The sequence below is a fragment of the Delphinapterus leucas genome, chromosome 20 (genome assembly GCF_059928025.1).
Source record: "Delphinapterus leucas isolate spDelLeu-1000000601 "Yukka" chromosome 20, BTC_Dleu_Yukka2, whole genome shotgun sequence".
In the NCBI taxonomy this organism is placed as follows: domain Eukaryota; kingdom Metazoa; phylum Chordata; class Mammalia; order Artiodactyla; family Monodontidae; genus Delphinapterus; species Delphinapterus leucas.
Window position 1 is genome coordinate 11,842,384 of NC_143148.1, and position 13,913 is coordinate 11,856,296.

The 13,913-nt window shown below is 50.9% G+C and overlaps 1 pseudogene; it reads left to right on the plus strand.

Moving 5' to 3' along the window:
* Positions 1-303: 303 nt before the first annotated feature.
* Positions 304-8,593, plus strand: LOC149744595 (transmembrane protein 25 pseudogene; annotated as a pseudogene).
* The last annotated feature ends 5,320 nt before the right edge of the window (positions 8,594-13,913 follow it).

Below are 13,913 nucleotides of genomic sequence, written 5' to 3' on the forward strand. Positions count from 1 at the left end.
CAAAGGGACAGGAGGGAACTTTGGGGGGTAACGGAGATGTTTTGCATCCTGACTGGGGGCAGTTACATGACCCTGTGTGTGTGAAGACCCATCACGCTGTACACTTAAAGTTGGTGAGTGACTGTATTTAAATTATACTGCAATAAAGCTGAGCAAAAATACATAAATAAACAAAAAATTATGCGCCAGAACATTAAGGCTCAAGATAGGGAAAACTGTGCTCAGTAGGAACCAAGAGGAGGTGGAGGGGGCAGTGAGGGAGGGCTTCCAGGAGGAGGTGATGCCTGAGATAAGACCTTAAGGATGGAGGTGGAGGGCAAGGCGTTTCCATGGAAGAAGGACTTTCATATGGTAGCAGGTGAGGACTGAAAAAAGTTCAGTATGCCTCAAACACAGAATGCAAAGTAGGGCTATCAAGTAATGAGAGTAGAGAAAATCAAGGTCCAAAATACAAACCTCATGACCATTGGGAGTACTGGGTTGAATAAACCCCACCTGCACCTGCAAAGGCCCACAAGAGGGAAACTGCAAGCAAGACAGGACTGGGAATTGCTCATCTGCCCTCGGCCGCCCCACAGACAGGGGTTCCTTCCCCTGTCCTTCCGGAACTTCATTCCTGCTCCCTTCACGTGGGAACGTCCCTCCCCACCAGGCAACAGCCTCTGAAGTGGGCCATCCCCCCGCCCCCCCAGTCCCTGCCCACTGCCCACATCTATCTGCAAGCTTGCTGGCCCCAGTGGATCCCTCCGGCCTGGATTCCATGTGGCCACTGCCCCCTGGTGGCTGGAGCCATACATTACTGAGGATGAAGGGACAGTGTCAAGGCCAGGGCCTAGTCTCTGCCCCACCAGAGCCCAGTCCAGACCACCCCCATCAATGTTCCCCCTTGCAGATGGCCTCCTCCTTGCTACAGCCAATAGGCGCTTTTCAGTCCTATGGGACTTGCCTTCTCTGCAGCACACGGTCACAACCATCTTTTAAAAATCCTCTTTACATCTAAGAAAGTTCACTCCTCTGGTTCTCCTGCTGTCTCGGCTGCTCTCCCAGAGTGAATCATCCCTACCCCAAACTGTCTTCTCTCTGCTGGTAACCCCAAATTTGTCTCCAGCTTATCCCTCTCTCCTAAGCTTCAGACCTGATATCCAGCCACCTCCTGGAGGTCCCAAAGGCACCTCAGAATCAACAAGTCTAACCTGAAATGCCTCTTCCCCATCGTGCCCCCCCAACACACACACACACACACACACACACACACACACTTGAGATCCCTCCCCCCATAGTAGCAACTCCATCCGATCTAGCAATGAAGTCAAGAAAAATGGCCCCCAGCCTGACAGCCTCTTCCTCACATTCATATCCAAATCGGGCTTGAAATCGAATTCAGTTCATTTCCCGCCTTAATATTAAGATGAAACGGTGGGGAGGGATAGATTGGGAGTTTGAGACTGACATGTACACACTGCTATATTTAAAATAGATAACCAACAAGGACCTACTGTATAGCACAGGGAACCCTGCTCAGTATTCTGTAATAACCTGAATGGGAAAAGAATTTGAAAAAGAATAGATACATGTATATGTATAGCTGAATCACTGTGCTGTACACCTGAAACTAACACAACATTGTTAATCAACTCTACTCCAATATAAAATAAAAATTTAAAAATAAATAAAATGTAGAAACCAACTGAAAAAAACAACAAAATTATTTTTTTAAAAAGATGAACCATATGAAAATTACCAATCGTCAATCAGCTTTTTTTTTTTTTACAAAAGAGCAGTTTCAAAGAATTCAACCTAATATTTCTCAAATGCGTCTCCTCTTCTCTTCCCTGCCCCCAGTGCCCTGGTTCAGGCCTCCACACCTCCTGCTTGACCCAATGCACCTGCTTCCTACCTCGCCTCCCAGTTTCCAGTCTGGCCACTGGGGTGATTGTTCCACAACATGCCTCTGATGAAGTCCCTGCTTCAAACTCTTTCAGGGCTCCCTGCTGCCAACAGGACAAAAGCCAAACCCCTTAACCAGCTTTTCAGGCCCTTTGCAATATCTGGCTCCCCTCCCCCTCCAGTCCCTGCCCACCATGCATCTTATCCTCCGACCACACCGGACCACCACTACTTCCTTGAATCCGCCTCCTCTTACCTCCTGGCCTTGGTACATGCAGTTCCCTATAACTAGAATGTCCTTCCCACTCTTCTCCCCCTGGCTAACCTATTAGACTTCAAGAACCAGCTCTCAGAGGCAGGGGTGGGCATGTTTTGTGACCCCCGCCTGCCGGATCCCCTCCTCTTCAGCCCAAATCCAGAGAGGAAAAGGGGCGTAGATGGAGTAAGGGAAGCGGGCAGGAGAGAGCCGGGGTCAGGAGAAGGGCGGTCCCTTTGGGGGAGGGGCACGTGTACCCGAGTGTTTATGCGTGTGTGTGTGTGTGTGTGTGTGTGTGTGTGTGTGTGTGTGTGTGTGTGTCTGGGCCTGGTGCAGGCTGCACGTTTGCTGGCTGTCTCTGTGTACCTGCGAGCGTGTGCCTGTTTGTCCCGTGGAGTCAGCGCTCAGTTCTGTGCCTGCAAGGTGTACAGTTAAGCTGGAGATTGCCCAGGTTGGGGCCAAGTACCAGGAAGCTCAAGGCCCAGGCCTCCTGGTCGTCCTTTTTGCCCTGGCGCGTGCAAACCCGCCTGCCAACGTGACTTGGATCGACCAGGATGGGCCGGTGACTGTCAATGCCTCTGACTTCCTGGTGCTGGATGCCCAGAACTACCCGTGGCTCACCAAACACGCCGTGCAGCTGCAGCTCCGCAGCCTGACACACAGCCTCTCCTCGGTGGCCACCAACGACGTGGGTGTCACCAGCGCCTCGCTTCCGGCCGCAGGCCCTTCCCGGCACCCATCCCTGATCCCTAGTGACTCCAACAACCTGAAATTCAACAACGTGCACCTACCGTGGGAGAACATGTCCCTCCCGTCCCACCTGCAGCTCAGTGACCTCACTCCAGACTCCAGAGGGAAACCAGCGGACCAGCAGATGGCTCAGGACAACAGCCAGACAGAGTTTCTGGATCCAGAGGCCGGCGGCCTCCTCACCAGCCGAGGTTTCATCCATCTCCCAATGCTGGGCTACATTTATCGGGTGTCCAGTGTGAGCAGTGATGAGATCTGGCTCTGAGCTGAGGCCAAGACAGAGGGTTCCTTCTTGGGCCCTGGGCACCCTCCCGGTCCTCCTCCAAGGCCTGGCCACATTGCCAACGGGAAGAGGCCATGCCACTGCCACTTTTGCTTGTCCTCTGGGTCACTGGTATCCTTGGCAAGGCTGCCAGCTGGACCTAAGCCCTTGTTCCAACTCTGGTTGAGGGCCTGCATGATTGCCTGTGCCCAGGCGGATGGGGCTCTCTGTCCAGGTGTGCCTGGAGGTCATCCAGCGTCTAAGCGTGGCATGGCCTGTCGGCTTGGGGCAGCTCTGTGCCCTACACCGGTACTCCTCAGCACCAGGGGCATGCCTGGTTGGGAGGGCCCTGCACGTCCTGGATCTCCTTCCCATGCTATGCAGCTTTGTTCCCTCAGGGAAAATTTAGGACCCTGCTAGCTGTAGAGAACCAACCTGCCCCTGGCACAGGAACTCACCTCTGGCCCAGCAGCGCTGGCCAAGCACAAACCAGTACCCTTTGCTGCGTACCTCTCTGCCCCAGCCCCCCTTGGGCATCATAGGTTATACATTGGACCTTCTCCACTTCTTCACTTGGCACTAGACTTCCCCACTGGCCTGGGCCCTGGTGGTGCCAGCGCCTGGTGTTAGCACAAGAAAGGGGAAGAATGGGAGGTGAGAAGTCTGGCGCGTCCAGGCCTGCATGCAGCTATGCCTTGTTTTCTTACAGTGTTAGCACTTTCAGGATGTCTTCCGGGGAGGGGGTGAGCGAGGGCCCCAGGGCCCCGTCTGGGGCTTCCCCAAGTCTGGCCTTTTCATGATTCACTGTGAGTGCCCTGAGCCCTCGAGGTTGACGGGTTCCCGCTCAAAGTATCCACCCCGCTATGGGACCCCAGCCCTGACTACCCCATCAGCAGGAAGCTGTTCTTCCTGTCCCATCCTCTGTTCTTTAGGGGATGGCCATAGTGGCACATAACTTGACAGTGCTGGAAACCTTAGGGGGACATGGAAAAAGCAGGGAGGTCACAACCCAAAACAACCCGAGAACACTTTTGAAAAGCAACGTGGAAAAGACTGCAAATTAACAGAGTGCAAAGTGTATTTTTCCCTTCTTGATATCTTGTTTTGTAATTTTTCTCACGTCACTGCCAAGGACAGTGCTGAGCACGTGGTAGATTCTCAATAAACTTGACTGAGTGAAAAAAAAAAAAAAAGAACCAGCTCCCATACCCTATGCTACTGTAAATCTCCAGTTTATACATTCATCCATTCCATACACAAGCTGAGGTACCTACCTAAGTGTGACTTCCATGGAAGGTGCTGGGGATGCAAAGCAGGAGAGGATATAACTCCTGCTGTCAAGAGCTCAAATTCTCTTGAGTTTTCAAGGGGAAATCATTCTCCCGAAATTGCAGGGGGCATTAAACTCAGAGAGGACAGTATGAACAGAAAATAACGGACACATGAGGAAGAGCAGGGTGTGTGCAGACAGGCGGGCGGGTTGCTAGAGCACAAGCTGTGAGAGAAAGATGCTGCTGGAGAGGCTGGATGGGGCCCAGTCATTAAGCATCTTTTGATCTCAGAGGCCATGGGAGTTTCATCAAGGGCAGTTTTGCATTTTTGAGTGGGGGCCAGAAAAATCAGGAAGCTGTTGCAATAGCCTAGGCAAGAGGTACTAAAAGCTAGTATTACGATGTTGGTATCAGGGACACAGAGGAGGGTACAGGCTGGAAAAACCTTGAGGAAAATCCAGTCAGCAAGCCTTTACATTTGGATATGAGGGTAAGGGAGAGAGTGGTGTCAAGGGCACGCTCCTCAGCTGGATGCCAGGGTAGGTGGAGGTCCCATTTGCTGAGCTGGGAGAAAATAGGAGGTGGCACAGAACTTATTCAATGAAGTTCTTTTTTTGTTGTTGTGTTTGTTTGTTTTTGGCTGCGCTATGAGGCTTGCGGGATCCTAGTTCCCCAACCAGGGACTGAACCTGGGCCCTCAGCAGTGAAAGCAAAGAGTCCTAATCACTGGACTGCCAGGGAATTCCCCAGTGAAGTTTTTACGGAACTTTTCTTTTTAATATAAATTTATTTATTTATTTATTTTTGGCTGCATTGGGTCTTTGTTGCTGCACGTGGGCTTTCTCTAGTTGCAGCGAGCGGGGGCTATTCTTCATTGTGGAGCGCAGGCTTCTCATTGCAGTGGCTTCTCGTTGCAGAGCACGGGCTCTATGCGTGTGGGCTTCAGTAGTTGTGGCACGCGGGCTCAGTAATTGTGGCTCATGGGCTCTACAGCGCAGGCTCAGTAGTTGTGGCACGCAGGCTTAGTTGCTCCACGGCGTGTGGGATCTTCCCAGACCAGGGCTCAAACCCGTGTCCCCTGCTTTGGCAGGCGGATTCTTAACCACTGCACCACCAGGCAAGTCCCTTTATGGAACTTCCTATGTCTGCAGTGCTCATGGGACATGCCCTGGGTCCAAGAGTTTATATTGGCTCTGCAGTCAATATTTGGACATATTTACGTGCAGTATCACGGAGACAGGTCTGCACTGAAGATTTGGGCATCATCAGTATACAGGTGATAGCTAAAATCATGAGGGTGGAGGACATCTCTCACGAAGAATATGAAGAATGAGAGAGCTATGGGCCAAGGAAGGAGCACAGGGGAAGAGCCACATTTCAAAGGCAGGGCAGAGTAAGAGGAGCCCCTACAAGGACCAGAGAAGCTGTCAGGGAGGAAGGAGAACCATGAATGTGCTGTGTTATGGAAGCCGAGGTAGGCAGCCCCTACAAGGCCCCCGGTGACCCTGCCTCCTGATACTCATGTGCTTGTGTGATTCCTTCCCCATTGTGGGCTGGACCTAGTGACTCACTTCTAATAAATAGAATATGGCAGAAGTGATGGGATGTCACTTCCAAGATTAGGTTATAAAAAGGACCACACTGGGAATTCCCTGGCAATCCAGTGGTTAGGACTCCATGCTCTCACTGCCGAGGGCCCAGGGTTCAACCCCTGGTTGGGGAAGTAAGATCCTGCAAGCCAAAAAAAACCAAACCAAAACAAAAAACACCACAGCTTCCTTGCCTGTGTAGTGCATGTTTTTCTTTTTCCTCATCTCTCCTGTCTCTCTCCTTCCTCCCTCTCTCTCTCCCTCCCTCCCTCTCTCTCTCTCTCTCTCCCTCTACTGGATCACTCACCCTGGGGGAAACTAGGTCATGCTATCCATCCACACACACACACAACCCAAGCCTTCAGAAGAGACCACAACCCCTCAGCTAGGCTGCTCATGGATTTCTGACCTGCAGAAACTATGAGATAATAAATGTTCGTTATTTTAAGATGTTAAGTCTTGGGTTGATTTGTTATGCAGAAGCCAAGGGAGGAAAGATTTTCAAAAGAGAGGCACTGGTCAATGGAGTTAAAAACTGCAGATAAAGACTGAAAAATGTCCTTGGATTTGGCAAGAGAAGGTCATTAACAAGCTCGGTGCAAATGGTTTCGGTGAGTTGAGGACTCAGATGGGAGATGAAGGCTGGGGCTGACTGACGAGCAGGAGTGCACGGACATCTATTGTTTCTGCCTGCCCAGAAGCCATTTCCCCACCGTCTATGACAGCTCCCTGATTTTTCTCTGAGTAACCACCCATGGCCTACCAGATACGTACGATTCCATGAGACTCTGTCCGCCAGGGTGCCCAGCTGTCCACAGGCCAAAGGGAGGTCACATGACTCAAACTGCACCAATCAGAAGCTCTCCCTGGAATTTGAATTGTGAGCTTACGTGACAGGACGCCTGAACCTGGTTGGAGCAGATTCATGCAGCAGCCAGGGCCCTGAGGAAACCGCCATTCCTTCCTGCTCTCTCGATTCCCGCCCCTGCCCTGGCTCCAGTCTTTTCTGAAGCCGGGTTCTTCGGTCTTTCCTTCCACTGTGTGTGCCACCTTTATTTCCTTCTAATAAATTCCTTGCTTGCTTAAGTTAGCAAGTCCGTCTCTGTTGCTTGCAGCCAAAGAACCCTAATTCATACTTATTTTCAAGAATTTTGGGTGGGATGAGGAGAAAGACAAAGGGCAGGCACTAGAGGGGGCACAGAGTAAAGGGAGGTAGAGGTTTTTTGTTCTTGTTTTTGTTTTTTTATTTAGGCTGCACCGGGTCTTAGTTGCAGCACGCGGGATCTTTAGTTGCAGCGTGTGGGATCTAGTTCCCCGACCAGGGATGGAACCCAGGGCTCCTGTATTGGGAGCCCAGAGCCTTACCCACTGGACCACCAGCAAAGTCCTTGTTAGTTGTTAAAGTGGTAGAAATTTGCATATATTTATAGGCTAAGAAGAAGGAGCGAGAAGGAAGCACTGTTGAAACAGAGAAGGGAAGAATGAAGGAGTAATATTCTGGGAGTCATAATGATAGGCGATGCATGGGTGGAGAGGTTGGACTAGAAAAGAGCCTGGAGAAGGGAAGTGAAGGTGGGTGTGAATTCCTATAGGTGTGTATAGGAAGCTGAAAGAAAGGAATGACTGACTAGCCTTAGTTTTATTTGTTGAGAATGAAAGGGTAGGGTTGGGGGATGTTCATGGGAGCGTGGTGACTGACAGGGGGTTGACCAAGAAGTCGGAGTGGCACCTGTATGTACCACTTTGCCACCATTCTTCTCTGAGCCAATCTCAGCCACCTGAACCAGGGTTAGGGATGTGCTGATAGATGAGGCAGAGGCCAGGGTGTACAGGAACCCAGAGCGCGCTGCCCATTTTCCATTTGCCCTCCAGGCCCACCTCCACCCTTCTCTGCCCGTATGAACAGCATCATCCAGGCTGCCTTGCCCTCTGACTTCTAACTGGGTCATTCTGGATATGTTACCTCCTACTCCCAGCTCTGGATCAGTACCGTGGTTTGTTTGTTTGTTTCTTGGCCATGCCACGTGGCTTGCAGGATCTTAGTTCCCCAACTAGGGATCGAACCTGGGCCCCTGGCAGTGGAAGCACGGAATCCTAACCACTGGACCACCAAGGAATTCCCACTACCATGGTTTTTTGTCCCTTTTCTTTTTTGGCGGGGGTGGGGGTGGAGGTGAGCCACGTGGCACGTGGATCTTAGTTCCCTGACCAGGGACAAAACCTGCGCTCCCTGCATTGGACGCGTGGAGTCTTAACCACTGGACCGCCAGGGAAGTCAGAGTACCGTAGTTCTGAGAGTGGCTGCACCCTCCACAACGCTGACGCTGCTCAGGTATGTTCCACGGTCTCACCGGGCTCCAGTAATATCATTTCCTCTCCTGACCCCTGCAGACCTCAGAGTGGTCCCAACTTCCCGCTGCCTTCACCTCCCTTGTTGGTTCTCTCAACCTGGCCCACACTCTGCAAAAAGTCCCTTCATTAAATGATCTTTGAAATCCCAGCTGTGGCGCCCTCTGTTTCCCGCTGGGACCCTGACTACTAGAGAGCTAGCCAGAGAGATCAGATGGTCCAATGTGAGGCTCTGGCTGGGCAGGGAAGGTAGAGGAGCCAGGAGGGGTCTGGCCAACTGGCAGAAAACAGAGGGGTCAAGGGAGTGGAGCTCTCTCTATGAGCTGATGCTACAGGTGTGATGGCAGCGGAGGCCTGCCAGGCCTGGAAGGAAGGTGCTGGGATCAGAGCAGAGGATACTGGATTTTGAACATGGAAGATAGTACTGGGTTGTGGTTAAAACCAGGGATTTTTAATTTGGGACCCAGAGAGTGCTCTGTTACAATCTTGGCTTTGCCACTTTACTAAATGTGTCACCCAGGGAAGTGACTTCACCTTCCTGAGTGTGTATCCTCATCTTTAAACTACCAACCCTACAGGTTTTGGGGACGGGTAAACATGTAAACCGTTAGCACAGTGCCTGGCATGTGGTATAAGTGCTCAGTAAATGTTCACTGTGTGCACTGCCCTTCCGGGTCATGACTAAGTGTGGTCATGGGAGTGGACGGCTGGTGTGGGAGGAAGGTCACCAAGGATGAGGTGGAAAGAGACTGAGACGCTCGATAACTAGAAGGATGGGTCACCACACGGAGGTTAAGTATCCCAGCAGAACGGCGGGGGCTGGGGTGGACAGGAAGTCTGTGAGGATGTGCTAGTCTTCAGGAATGAGGGGGAGTAGGCAAGGAGTCAACAGATGTCAATGAGGAAGTGGAACAGAGGGTGATAGAACCTGAGGACCTAAGGCTCAAGGAAGCCTGCGTTCTGTGAAGCCAGATTAGAGTTGGTGTCTGCCTCATCTGAGTTCCCACAGCCCCTCGTACGTCCCTTTGAGATGCCCTCAGTGATCACATCCCCCACAAAGCCAGAGCATGGCAAGAGAGGGATTGGATCTGACCCATCCTCTAGTAGCTAGAAGTATACATTGGTAAATGATTGTTGAATGATTTGGGGGTGAGGGAAGGAGAAAAGTCATGGGTAACATTCAGTAAAGGGGCAGAGCCAGGATTGTAACACGGGACTCTCTGGGTCCCAACTTAAAAATCCCTGGTTTTACAGAAACAGACTCATAGACATAGAGAACAGACTTGTGGTTGCTAAGGGGGGGTCGGTGGGAGAGGGGAGGATTGGGAGTTTTGGGTTAGCAGATAAAATTATTATGTATAGAACGGATAAACAACAAGGCCCTACTGTATGGAATATGGAACTACATTCAACACCCTGTGATAAACTATATGGAAAAGAACATAGAAAAGAATGTGTAACTGAGTCACTTTGCCGTACAGCAGAAGTTAACACAACATTGTAAATCAACTGTACTTCAACTAAAAAAATAAATAAAAATTTAAAATCCCTGGTTTAAACCACAACCCAGTACTGTCTTCCATGTTCAAAATCCAGTATCCTGCGCTCTGACCCCAGAACCTGACATCCAGGGCTGGCGGGCCTCCGCTGCCATCACACCTGTAGCATCAGCTCATAGAGAGAGCTCCACTCCCTTCATCCTTCTGTTTTCTGCCAGTTTGGCCAGACCCCTTCCTGGCTCCTCTCCCTTCCCTGCCCAACCAGAGCCTCATATTGGACCATCTTATTTACCCTTGACTTTGTTCCATTTATCTCTCTGCATACTCTTTACTTTTAATAACTTAATGCTTAAAAAAAAAAGCAACCTCTTACTCAGTTTAAACAAATGTTTCCTGAGACCTTTCATACATGGTATTCCACCTGTCTGGAATACCCTTGCCCATTCTATCCACCCAAAGACCTCCTACTCCTCATTCAAGAATGAGCAGAAATCAATCATGAGGGAGAAGAAAGATAAACCACAATGGTATCCTACCACAAAATTAAGTGTCTGACAATACCAGGTATTGGCAAGGATGTGAGGCAAAGAGAACTCTCACTCAGGGCTGGTGGGACAGTAAATCGGTACAAACAGTTTAGAAAAGAAATTTGTCAGTGTAGTAGGCTGAAAGACGTCCCCCAGGGAAATTCCCCTGCAGTGGTTAGGACTTTGCCCTTTCACTGCAGGGGGCACAGGTTCAAACCCTGGTCAGGGAACTGAGATCTCGCAAGCCATGCAGCACAGCCAAAAAAAAAAAAAAAAAAAAGTCCATGTTGTAATGCCTGGAATCCGTGAATGTTATTTTATGTGACAGAAAGAACTCTGCAGACGTGATGAAAGACTCTGAGATGAGGAGACTACTCTGGGTTATTCGAGTGAGCCCTAAGTGCAATCACAAGCATCCTTATAAGAGACAGGCAAAGGGAGATTTGACACTGACAGAGAGGAGGCAATGTAACTACAGAGGCAGAAATTGGAGTAATGCAGCCACAGACCTAGGGATACTGGCAGCCACCAGAAGCCAGAGTAGGCAAGGAACAAACTCTCACGTGGAGCCTCCAAGGGGAGTACGGGCTTGCCAACACCTTGACTTCGGCCTAGTGAAACTAATTTTAAGACTCCTGGACTCCAGAACTGTGAGAGAATACATTCATGCTGTGTTAGTCCACTAGGTTTGTGGTAATTTGTTACAGCACTCATAGGAAACTAATTAGGCAGTATTGACCAAACCTGAACATACTCTTGCCCATGTCCAGGAATTCTCCAATTCTCCTTCCAGGTATATCCCAACAGAAATGTAAGCATTGGGCTTCCCTGGTGGCGCAGTGGACAAGAATCTGCCTGCCAATGCAGGGTACACATGTTCGATCCCTGGTCCGGGAAGATCCCACATGCCATGGAGCAACTAAGCCCGTGCACCACAACTACTGAGCCTACGCTCCAGAGCCCACGAGCCACAACTACTGAAGCCCGCGTGCCTAGAGCTCGTGCTCCGCAACAAGAGAAGCCACCGCAATGAGAAGCCCGCGCACCGCAATGAAGAGAAGCCCCCTGCTCGCCGCAACTAGAGAAAGCCCACGCACAAAGACCCAAAGCAACCAAAAATAAATTAAAAAAAAAAAAGCATTTGTTCACACACACACCACACCACACCACACACACACACACACACACACACACAAACGTAAGAATGTTCACAGCAGCATTATACAGTACAGCTCCAAACTAACAACCCAATGTCCATCAACAGTGCAATGCATGAACTAACTACCTGTGGGATGGTCATACAGTGAATACTATACAGCAATAAAAATGAGTCAACTACAAATAAACAGAACGTGGAAGAATCTCACAGACACAAGGTTGAACAAAAGAAACCAGACACAACAGAAAACATATTGTATGATTCCATTTATATCAAATTCAAAAAGAGATAAAACTATTTCATTGAGTGACATAAAACTAGAAAGTTAAAGAAAAGCAAGGACTTATTACTGTAAAAGAAAGAATAGTGTTCCTAGCTAGGGGAAGAGGAGTTGTGATCAGGAGGGTGCACATGACAGAAAGGGGGTGGGGGGAATTCTGGGGTGTTGCTAATGTATGTCTTATCATGGGAGGCATGGGTGTTTCACAACAGCTTATTAACTGTACAATTTACGTTTTATGCACTTTTCTGAATGTTATATTTCACAATTATATGTTATATTGTGATATTTGTTATATTTCACAAAAGTATCTTGGCGGGACTTCCCTGGCAGTCCAGTGGTTATGACTCCACGCTTCCACTGCAGGTGGCGTGGGTTCGGTCCCTGGTCAGGGAACTAAGATCCCTCATGCCGCGTGGCCAAAAAAAAAAAAAAGTATCTTGGTGGCGGCGGTGGTGGTGATAATTTTTAATAAAATGAACAGGGAGCTTCCCAATCCATGAAGATTTCCTGGGTCCCTCCATCCAGGGTCATCTGAGCACCCCCAGCCTCTGCTGTCACTGACCACTCTGGGCTGTGACCCACAGTGTCCCAGTCTGGCTCACCCACCAGAACAGGAGCTGTCCAGAGCCAGCGCCCAGGCTAGAGTCCTCTCAGGATCCCCAGCAGAGGCCAGCCAGCCCAGGGCTGGGCAACTGGGAGGCCTCTCGGAACATGTGCTGCTGTGCAGGTACACTGGGCCTGCCTCATCTACCACCTGACGTTGTCATTGTCAGGGCCCCTGTGTGTCTGCTAGCAATGTGGTAGGAGATGATTGCTGACTGAACGAGGGCGTGGCTGACTGTGCATTGCCACTTACCTTTGACTCAGTCCATCTGTCTCTCTACATCCCATTCAGGAATGTTCCCTAAGGCCTCCTCGAGGAATGTTCTCTGCCTGGAATGGCCCCTCTCTGTCATTCTGCTGAACTCCTACTCATCCGTCAAGAGCCAGCTCCAGGTTCCTCTCCTCTGTGAAACCATGGCCCGCCTTCCTCTGAGCTCCCACAGGCCCCTATTTCCCTTGGCTGCAGCCTGTCCATGTCCTGCTCCATAGAATCTTTCTCGACTTCTGAAGCTCTCTGATCTCCCTGGGTTGTCCTCTTAGCCTGGGTCTGACCCACTTAATAGGCCTCCTCAGGACTCTGTCAAACACCCAACACGGGCTCTGGCAAGCCCAGGCGAGCTCCCTAGCGCATGCGCGCAGGCAGGTTCTGGAAGCGCAAGACACTGCCTCGAGGTTCCCGCCACTGCGGACTCTTGGCACACACTGCGCCCGCGCAGGCTCCCGCGGCCTCCGGCTCCCGCGGCCTCAAGGTTAGGCTCCCTTACTTCCGGCATGCACTTGCCACGAAAGACGCACCCCCCGCTCCCCACCCCCGACCCCGGCTGAAAAGGGTGGAGCGGGCGGGGCCTAAGGCATGGGGCGGGGCTTGTAGGAGTGAGGGCCTAAGGAATAGGGCGGGGCTGAAGCAGGGGGCGGGGGCTTCAGCAAGGAACTGAACTGGGGATGGGGGTGGAGGTGGGGTAAGGGCCAGGGCCTAAATTTTGTCCGCTAAAGAGGCTGGGCCCACCGCTGGCAACCTGGAGGTTGGTGGGGAGACGCCCCAGGGCCTGAGGGAGAGGCGGACGCTGAAGTTTAGCTCAGGGTAGGTGAGGTCAAGCAGCAACCCCCACCCCCCAAGCACGGGAAGCCCCAGGTAGAGGAAGACCCCAAATGTTGACAGGTCGTGAAAAGAAAGCCTATGTCCCATACCAGCCAAGGAGACTCCCCTAGTTGAGGGAAGGAGAAAGCACCTGGAAGCCCCCACCTGCCTTCCCGACCAGACGGCGTCCACCAGCGGAGAGCTGTTTTCCATCTCAGTGCTTCTCTACTCCTGCGGCAAGTCACTTCCAAAATCCCTACTTCACACAGCTGGCTAAGTATTAAATAGATCTTATCGAGGACCCCAGCAGACATTACCTCCCTCCCAGAGAAGGTAAATGGAGACAGTCTGGGATCACACAGTAACTAGATGGATCAGGTCTTGACTCCTGGACAGGATT